The following is an 11,040-nucleotide window of genomic DNA, read 5'->3' as shown; positions in this document are numbered from 1 at the left end:
TGAGCAATATTTTCTCTATTATTAAAAACGTCATAACTTTTTCGTTTTAATTCCGGTTGAGATGATTATTTTTTTTATGCGTTCACAACGAAGAGATGAATAAAACTTCACTCATATACCCTATTAAAATTTTTCATCATCGTTGAATTTTTATTAAAATATACAAACTCAAGTTTTGACCCACCCAAACACACACTCAAAAAGATTCTCATCTCAAACGATAACTCAAATGTACACAACCAAACACAAACTCAAGTTACAACTTCAACTCAAGTTAATTTAACTCAAGATTTACACTCAAGTCACCATGGGTGTGTTCGGCTGCCTAAAAAACTCAAAAAAAGGCAACTCGAGTTCCAACTTTATTCAAGTTTATGTTCTTTTAAGTTTGAACTCGAGTTTGGGACTAAAACTCGAGTTCAAGTGTCCCTTTCAACTCGAGTTCATAAATTCGAATTCAAATTAATAAACATTGTGCCCGTTCACTTCATGTATCCCACTCGAGTACAGCCCACTCGAGTTGAATTTTGGGCTGAGTTTTGCGTTCATCAACTAAAACTCGAGTGTAAAACTCGAGTAATAACTCTGATTTCAGAGTTTGGCATACTAGTTGTTTTCCCATTACTGCAGTGTGCTTCTACAGTGTTTCCATGTGCTTGAACAGTGCAGATTCCTCTGCTTTCTTCCCGTTGCTATCTCATTCCTGCCTCCCCAGTGCAGATTTCTCTCTGCTTTCTGCCCGCTGGACCCTCGTTCCTGCCTCCCCCTTCTGATTTCACTCTGAAAAGCGATTATCTGTAGATTTTGGAGTGAAAAATGATTTTCTCCATTGAGGGAAGGTTACTTGAATCGGTTGCTTTGTGTCGATCCGCAGCAAAAAAAGGTAAACCTCTCCCCTATTTCCACCATTTTTGCTTCGATTCCTTGTTGCATGCCCAACCCTAGAAGTGTTCCCCGCCCCTGCCCTTGAATCTTCATCATGGATACCATTCATCCACCTCGAGGCAACCAGAAAACTCTGTTGGCCGTTTTATTGCGTCGATGTAGAGCCAAACGACAGAATCTTGCATCTACTGGTTATCTTCCGTTGAGAGGTTACAGTCGGTGGTTCCGGTGTCAAGCCGTCGTACGAGCTGCCTCACGATCGCGTTTGGGGGTTTTGATAGACGATAAGCCTTTGTCCTCAACTGGTTCCAACCGGGTATGATCTTTCACATCTACTAAGCTCTATTCAACAAAAAGGATTTGATTATTTTTATTTTATTTTTGAGGTTTGAACAAAAAGGAAATTATCATTGTTTTTCATATGAAAACAAAGAGCAGCTAAAAATTGTATACTATAGCTATTTTCTTAATTAAGTTGGAAATGAAGAATTGTACAGTAAAAACTGAGTTATAATATGAGTTCAGGCCCCATTCATTTTACCAATTTGAGTTTATAATTCGAGTTTTGTTACAGTAAAAAATTCTTAGAAATAATTACATATAACTTTGTTACTACAGTAAAAAACTCTCACATAAAATCACATCTCAACTCAAATTAAAAACTCAAATTAATGAATTAAACAGGCCCTCAATCTCCCCCTGCAACTCAAGTTCTTAAACTCAAACTCAAATTAATGAGCAATATTTTCTCTATTATTAAAAACGTCATAACTTTTTCGTTTTAATTCCGGTTGAGATGATTATTTTTTTTATGCGTTCACAACGAAGAGATGAATAAAACTTCACTCATATACCCTATTAAAATTTTTCATCATCGTTGAATTTTTATTAAAATATACAAACTCAAGTTTTGACCCACCCAAACACACACTCAAAAAGATTCTCATCTCAAACGATAACTCAAATGTACACAACCAAACACAAACTCAAGTTACAACTTCAACTCAAGTTAATTTAACTCAAGATTTACACTCAAGTCACCATGGGTGTGTTCGGCTGCCTAAAAAACTCAAAAAAAGGCAACTCGAGTTCCAACTTTATTCAAGTTTATGTTCTTTTAAGTTTGAACTCGAGTTTGGGACTAAAACTCGAGTTCAAGTGTCCCTTTCAACTCGAGTTCATAAATTCGAATTCAAATTAATAAACATTGTGCCCGTTCACTTCATGTATCCCACTCGAGTACAGCCCACTCGAGTTGAATTTTGGGCTGAGTTTTGCGTTCATCAACTAAAACTCGAGTGTAAAACTCGAGTAATAACTCTGATTTCAGAGTTTGGCATACTAGTTGTTTTCCCATTACTGCAGTGTGCTTCTACAGTGTTTCCATGTGCTTGAACAGTGCAGATTCCTCTGCTTTCTTCCCGTTGCTATCTCATTCCTGCCTCCCCAGTGCAGATTTCTCTCTGCTTTCTGCCCGCTGGACCCTCGTTCCTGCCTCCCCCTTCTGATTTCACTCTGAAAAGCGATTATCTGTAGATTTTGGAGTGAAAAATGATTTTCTCCATTGAGGGAAGGTTACTTGAATCGGTTGCTTTGTGTCGATCCGCAGCAAAAAAAGGTAAACCTCTCCCCTATTTCCACCATTTTTGCTTCGATTCCTTGTTGCATGCCCAACCCTAGAAGTGTTCCCCGCCCCTGCCCTTGAATCTTCATCATGGATACCATTCATCCACCTCGAGGCAACCAGAAAACTCTGTTGGCCGTTTTATTGCGTCGATGTAGAGCCAAACGACAGAATCTTGCATCTACTGGTTATCTTCCGTTGAGAGGTTACAGTCGGTGGTTCCGGTGTCAAGCCGTCGTACGAGCTGCCTCACGATCGCGTTTGGGGGTTTTGATAGACGATAAGCCTTTGTCCTCAACTGGTTCCAACCGGGTATGATCTTTCACATCTACTAAGCTCTATATACCATTATTTGTTCTGGATTTGTCATGGTCGCACTGTAGTTCTTCTTCGTTTTGACTGGTTTGATGCTGAGCTATTGGTTGTCATTTGCATTGTGATGCCAATGTGTACTGAGACCTATTCGTTGTCATTTGTATTGTGATGCCAATGTGTACTGAGACCTATTCGTTGTCATTTGTATTGTGATGCCAATGTGTACTGAGACCACTGTTGTCGTTTGCAGTCACAATGTTCTCTTATTTGTTGTCGTATTGCCTCTACTGTTGTCGTTTGTACCTGTGGCTATTGCATCCACTGTTCTCGTATTGCCTCGCCTGTTGTCATTTTTACCTTAGCTTATTTATGCCCTTGTTGTCGTATTGTCTCTCTTGTTGCCATTTTTACCTTAGCTTATTGCCTCCCCTGTTGTCGTATTGGCTCTCCTGTTGCCGTTTTTACCTTAGCTTATTGCCTCCCCTGTTGTCGTATAGTCTCTCCATTGCCGTTTTTACCTTAGGTTATGGCATCTCCTATTGTTGTACTGGCTCTGCTGTTGCCGTTTTTACCTTAGCTTATGGCATCTCCTATTGTTGTACTGGCTCTACTGTTGCCATTTTTACCTAGCTTATTGCCTCCCATGTGGATGTATTGGCTCTGCTGTTGCCGTTTTTACCTTAGCTTATGGCCTCTCCTATTGTTGTATTGGCTCTCTTGTTGCCGTTTTTACCTTAGCTTATTACCTCCCCTGTGATGTACTGCCTCTGCTGTTGGTGTATTGCCTTCCCTATGGTCGTATCGCACATGACCGCTTTACAAACAGGTAATGTTGGCTATGATGAAATTGGTTCAAAAATTAGAACACTCGTCGTAGTGGCGTCCTGTAGGCAATGTGAGAGTTAGTTACCGCTTCATTGGAATGTATCGAGCGCCTCTGAAGCATGGCAGCTACGTCGCTCCTGCTTATAAGGATGATGCTCTGAGTGTTGTTGCGATTAATTAGCTATAAAATTTCTGAGCCAGTTATAACATTGCCTCACTTGTTACGTGTAAAAACCAGGTAATAGGAATGGTTAATGGCAGTGATGTTCAAAAAATGTTCTGAGCCATTTATAACTGTGTCTCGTTTTTGGATTGTTACAAACATCTGACTCACGCGTACGGCCGTTCTTCTTGTGTGTCGTTACGCTGCTTTCTTTGCTATTTTAGATGCCGAGAAGGAAACCCGACGATGAAGCCACTCTACACTGGACTGAAAGGCAGAAAGAGGAGTTGCTTATGCGACTCGCTGCCTACAATCGTGATGCCAACGGCCGGAAACCTGATTCTAAAACATGGGAGGATTGGGCGCAACAACTTCAAGAGTTCTTTAAGGATCAAGTCATCCCTGCCAAAGTGCAGCAGATGAAAGTTCGTCTCAAAGCCAAGTTTGACCATGAGCTTACATTACGCAATAACACAGGACTTGGCTGGGACCCTGTTACCGGTGCTGTGACGTGCACTGATGAATATTGGGAAGATTTTGCCAAGGTAAATGTCTAAACAATTATTGTTCTATGGGGAGTCAATTCCTGCAACATTTTGACAAGGTCATTTTGTTTGCTCATTCATATGCAGAACAAGAAATGGGCAAAATCGGCAAAGGATCAGCCTCTTAAAAATTGAGACTTGTACTATGAGGCCTTTGGTGGTACGAGGGCAAGTGGGGCATTTGAGAAGGGATTGGATAATCCAACAAACATAGATGAGGGTCCAGTACACATCTTCGACGAAGAAAGGGCGACATCTGATGAGGGTGGCAGCGAAGATGGTTTCATTGCCTCCATGCGGGCCGGTTTGAACAATGCAGCTAGAGGTCTCAACATTGCGTCATCCTCCAAAGCGATTGGCAAGAAATCAGCCAAGTCCTCACATAAGGTAATATGTGATCTTGTAGCGAGGGATTTAATTGGCAAGCTTGTTTCTTCTATTGAAAGCAAGCGTAGTAGTCGCACTAAAAGCTCTAGTGCGAATCAGGCTGTGCCTAATGTCGATCTCCAGGGCCAATGCCAGAGCATAGTTAGGGAAATGGCGCTTGATGATGAAACCTCAATAATGTTTTTGGAGGCTATTGCTTGGTACCCAAATATGCAGAAGCTGTTCGTGGGAATGAGTGATAGTCAGCGTAACCTCTTTGTGACAAGAACAATCAGTACGTCAATGACTCAAGCACATGGACATTTCTTAAACCCCCATGCCTCTACGGGGACACAGTTTATGCCGCCACAATTTCCCCACTTCATGTCACAACCCAGCAGCTATATGCAACCGGCGCCCTTCTTTGGCCAACAACCCACCAACAATATGCCACGGCCCCCAAACTTTGGGGGACAACAACCTGTCCCACCATTTCCTACAAATCCCCAAAAATACAATCCCCAATAACCGGCTGCGTATAATCTCCAACACCATACTACATGCCTCACTTTCCGCCGCAACCGGGACACTTTGGTGGCGATGGCAGTCCGGACCAGCATTGAGTTTCATAAAATATTGTTTTCATCATTGTCTGTATTCATACAATTGAACATCATTTGTCATTTTTAGATTTCAACATAGTATTTGAGTAGACTTTGCTAATTATGTTTACTACGGCCATGCTAGTGTTGTATTGACTAGGGATATTGAGTTGCATTGCGAACAACAATATTTATTGATGTACTATGTGTAGTCACCTTTACTTGCGAATGAGATGACCATTTCATATATATTCGTTTGTTATTCTTTCATTATGCATGTCTCGCAGGTAGCAATATGGAATGCAGGTCCCTCAAACCACGTTCCTCAAAACGATGATAGTGACGACTCAGATGACGATTATGAGATTACGGCAGTAGCAGTAGTTTTGTGGTATTACTACACATACATGGAAAGATCACTGCCTCAACCAAAGCATACCTCCGCACTCACAGGTATAATGCGTGTTCAATACCTACTTGATGGACATGAGGACGTTATTAGGTCGAAGATTAATATGGGAAGTGATTGTTTCAAGCGTCTTAGTATGTTGCTTGAGCTTAAAGGGCTTTTAAGACCGACTAGGAATATGAATGTGCACGAGCAACTTTTTATTTTCCTATACATTGTATGTCAAAGTTCAAACAACAGGGAGTCACAAGATCAATGGCAGCATTCGGGTGCTACCATTTCAAAGTATTTCCACGTTGTTTTGAAGGCGTTGTATGAGCTCCGTTTTGACTTCCTTACACCACCAAACTTCAACATTATCGATCCCGTCGTAGCCATGCGTGGAAATAAGTATCTGCCATGGTTTCAGGTATTTTCCCTAAACTAATTACTCTTTAAGATAAATATGTAGAATTGCGTTGTTGCGTATGGTAATTAGTTACTACGTAGAATTGTGTTGGCGCTCTTGATGGTACTCACGTACCACGTGTTCCACCCGCTGCAAATGTTGAGGTATGGAGAAATCAGAAGGGGTTCTTCTCTTAAATTGTATTAGGAGTCTGTTCGTTCGACATGAGGTTCACCTACATGTTAGCTGGATAGGAGGGCTCTGCTCATGATGCACGTGTGCTTGCATCCACAACAGAAACGAGGTAAAAAAATTTCCCTACTCCACCAGAAGGTATGTGTACGCTTGATCTTCCATTAATTTTCGAAAACTACATGTTTGTGCTTCCATGTGGAACTAATACATTCACGTAATATCTTCTAACGCACACAATAGGTAAATATTACCTCGTCGACTATGGGTACGCAAACAATGATTGTTTCTTGGCACCGTACCGGGGGAGCACTTACCACCTTCAAGAGTATCGGGCAAGGCGGGGTCGGCCCCAAACTCAGCGTGAGTTATTCAATTACACACATTCTTCCCTCAGAAACTATATCGAGCGCACATTCGGCGTCTGGAAAGCCAGGTTTCGTATTCTTAAGTGCATGACACAAATAGATATTCCACTTGTTTGTGCTATTCTACACAACTTCATACATATGTACAACCACAACGATGATCTACTCACCCAATACATGAGAGACGCCATTCCGGTAGCAAAAATTGATCCACTCAACACGGATCAAGATGTGAATCAGAATCACAATCCTGATCGGGGAACACACCAACATCAAAACCGTTCGCACAGACGACAAATGCATGTATTGAGGGATGAAATTGCTAATAGTATGTGGGCTGAATATGAAAACAACCGGCGGTGAAAGGTTAGTTTTTATGTATTACTTTAATGCCTTTATAATGCCCACCCAGATTGTTATATATATATATATATATATTTATATATTGTTACGAAGAACAGAAATGCATGTCAAATACAATTTTTATTTGTTTGCGTTGTTCTGTTGGAATTAGGCGTTGTTTGATGTCCTTTACTGTCATAACATTTTGCTTGTTGCATTGTTTTGTGCCTCTGCATATGCGTGGATGATTACACTGCCAACTCCACTCATTACGTCGTTTTCATTTTGTCTCCAGGAGATGGATGTCGTTTTTGCTCATCCTTGCCGTACAACATGCTCATTTTTCTTGGTTTGAAGTTGTATAATGCCTCTGCAGAATTTTTTCTGTAGTTATTTGAGCTGCCTCACGTACAATGCTTGCAAGACTATTAACATTGGCTTATGTAGGTACAGAAAATGAATATAAATGCAATGCAATATCTTATGTAAGTGGTGAGTTTAGATTTGTGTAAGTGAATACAAAACTCAAGTTGTAAATGTCACATCAATCTCTTACTAAACATGTAACTCAAATTTCACATTACAACTCCAATTAAAAACAACTCAAGTTCACTTTTTTTATTCTTAAAAATGCTATAACTTTTTCGTTTTAATCCTGATTGAAATGATTTTTTTTCTATGCGTTGACAACGAAAAGACGAATAAAATCCCACCCATATACCCTATTAAAATTTTTCATCACCATTGAGTTTTTATTAAAATACTGTCTAAATATAAATTTAAGTTTTGACTCCCTCAAACACAAACTCAAAAAAAGATTCTTATCTCAAACCATAACTTAAATGTACACAACCAAACACAAACTCAAGTTACAACTTCAACTCAAGTTATAACTCAAATTCAACTCAAAAACTACACTCAAATCACACTCTAAAAGAACATGCCCCATGACTCAAAAATGTAACTAAACAAGCTTGATGCAAATGACAGTGATAAGTGCACGAATTTGCACTTTTAAAATTCATAATTGTCAAATTATTTTATCAAATTTGTGATTTTAATTTCAAATATTCCTAAATCTAGAGGATTTAATTTTAATTAGATTTATTTTATTTTTCAGGTTTTTGAAGAAAACAATTGGATTTGGGCTAGTTTACCAAGCAAAACCCAAAAGTTGAGCCCAAGAAAAGCCCAATTCAGCCCAAAGCCCATCAGCGAGCCAACCCAGCGCCACGTGTCGACCACTGCCGCACCGCAGTCCGTGGGACCCAGCTGTCCCCGCGGATACGCGCGCTTGGCGCGCACGGATCCTCTCCCCGGGCGAGTCTCCTCCACGCGTGCGTCACCCAGATTTCCTCTTTCTTCCGCGTGGGCCCCGCGTTCCAGCTTCCCTCCAGCCAGGTCTCGCCACGCGTCCCAGAGGGGCCCAGCTGCTCCCCCGCGTACGCGTGCTTTACACGCACGTTCCCTCCCCGCGCGAGTTCTCCTCCACGCGCGCGTCCAGTCTCCCTCCGCGTGGTCCAGCTGTGCACCACGTCTCTCCTGCGCGCGAATCACGTTGCGACACGTGTCCCACTCTTCAGAAATGTGATGGTTTTTCTCCCTCGATTAATCCTTGTAACTTCTTAATTAGGATCCAGTTTTTAACTTTTTCGCATTCTCAAAACTCTATAAATAGGGTCATTGTCAAGGTGATTAGGGGTTGATTTTTAGAGCCTAAATTCTCATACATTTTCTCTTATTTTCTTGTTCTTATTCTCATACTTTCTTTGTAGAACTTTATGAGAATTATGTGCAAGCTAGGCTAGAGTATTTAGGTGAGGCTAGAGATGATCTTATATGTGTAGTGAACTTATTTGGATTTTTGATTCTCCAATGGTTTGTAAGTTTTATACATTTGAGTAAATAATTTTCTTTTTATCATATTTCTTCTTCTTATCAATATATTTTATTGTCAACTTTCATATAAATCTAGTCAAGCGATTTTTATGTGATTGTTGCATTATATTATATATTGATAGGTATTGTTTTATGAGTAGTCTTTTACTGCATTATTGCCAACGGTATATTGTCGCTCTTGGATTTCTCATAAGATAATTTTTCCTAATTCTAAACGTTAGAATTTTATTTACTTGAATACATTTTTAATTCATATGTTCTTCAAATATTTATTTTCTGATTGATTGTTTGGGATGTGAAACTTTCAATTGAGTCAATTTATGAATCAAAATCCAAATAGGTGAACAAAGCATATGGAGGATTCTTAAAACCTTACCACTTTTATTTATTGAATTTTCTCCATTTTAAATTGTTTAAAAAATCATCAAAAACACTCATTCATTTTCTTTGTTTGATTGCTTACTTTCCTAACGCTTTTTATTTGCTAATCATTTCTTGTTCAATTTAACACTTCCTCGTGGAATCGACCGTTCAAATTGTACTACAATTGACCGCTTGTTTTTGTACATGTTTGGGCGTAACCAAATTTTGGCGCCGTTGCCGCGGAGATGCGTCAACAAGATTATTCAGTAGATAATTAGCCAAAGAGGTAGGTACTATTCATCTTTTATTTATTTATTTATTTTTGCTTGGCACGTTTCAAAAAAAAAAAACAAAAACATCTTGTCGTATTAGTTTGAAGTCTGTCTTTAGTTTCCTGTGTTTGCTAAGTTTTCTTCACCACATTGATAGGTTTTCTTTTTAATAAAAAAAATAAAAAAAAAAAAAAACTTTGGTTGCTGGTTCCACGTTCTTCATTTTTTTTGTCTTGTTACAAAAAAAAAAAATAAAAAAAAATAAAAAAAAAATTTTGTTACACGTTCTCAAGTTCTCAATTCTAAAAGTGTATTCCTACTTTCTTACTTTTTTTTTCACATTCACACGTTCTTCAATTTTTTTTTTAGTTGTAGTCTTGTTAAAAAAATAAAAAAAATAAAAAAAAATCTCACACTTTTAGAATTGGTTTTATTCTTAATTTTTTTCCCTTTTTAATTTTAAAATTAATTGTGATTTGATTTTGTAATCTTTTATTTTTGGTAAATTAGGATTTTATTTTGTTTCCTCATTTGTATATTTTAATTGTTGCCTTATTTAATTTTTCCTTTTACAGTTTCATTAACTCTTAAGATTATAACTAGGATTGTAATTAATTGACTAATTTAGATTCCTAACTAGGATTTTCATAATTTGGTAGATTTAAGTTTTTGACTTTAGGAATAGTTTCCATTAATTAAATTACATTTCATAATTTACTCAATAAAATTTAATAATTGATTTTGAGAATAATTGTGTGGTTACGTGAAAAGTATAATCTGAGGGAGTTCTGTCTAGGAAAGTTGGTACTTAAGCGGGCCTCGCCCCACCAATATTTTCTGGGAACGTTGCTCTGTCTAGGAGACTATTCATTGAGCCAAGAGCTATAGTCTTTCCTAGAAGCACTCTCGGTGGTTACAATTTACGTTACTATATAATTATTTTCTTTTTGATTAAAAATAAAAAAAAGAAAAAAAAATTAAAAAATATATATATAATAATAATAATAAAAAAGTGAAACGTTATAGGGTGAATGAATCGTTATAGAGACGAACTAGGGAGATTCGCAGTAAGACCGGAGAACCTTAGTGAAATTTCTTCCCACACGTCTAGTCCTCCTTCGACCCCAGCCTCATTAGCAGTTGCAAATCCGTTCGCAATGGCTCAAAACGAGGAGGTCCAGCAGAAGACATTGAATGATTATCTCCACCCTACGCGTATGGCCACACCATCATGCATAATGTTTCGACCAAATATGCCGAATTTGGATTTCAAGCCAGGCATGATCCAACTCCTGCCGACCTTTCACGGGTTAGAAAGCGAGAATCCATACGTTCATATTAGGGAGTTTGAAGAAGTAGTGGCCACTTTTCACAACCGAGCTGAAGCCGTGGACTCTGTGCGATTGAAATTCTTTCCTTTCTCTTTGAAGGAAAAGGCTAAAAGCTGGTTGTATTCTCTGCGACCTAGGTCTATTGGAAGTT

The sequence above is a fragment of the Morus notabilis genome, unplaced genomic scaffold (genome assembly GCF_000414095.1).
Source record: "Morus notabilis unplaced genomic scaffold, ASM41409v2 Scaffold413, whole genome shotgun sequence".
Lineage (NCBI taxonomy): Eukaryota > Viridiplantae > Streptophyta > Magnoliopsida > Rosales > Moraceae > Morus > Morus notabilis.
This window is presented reverse-complemented; position numbering follows the sequence as displayed.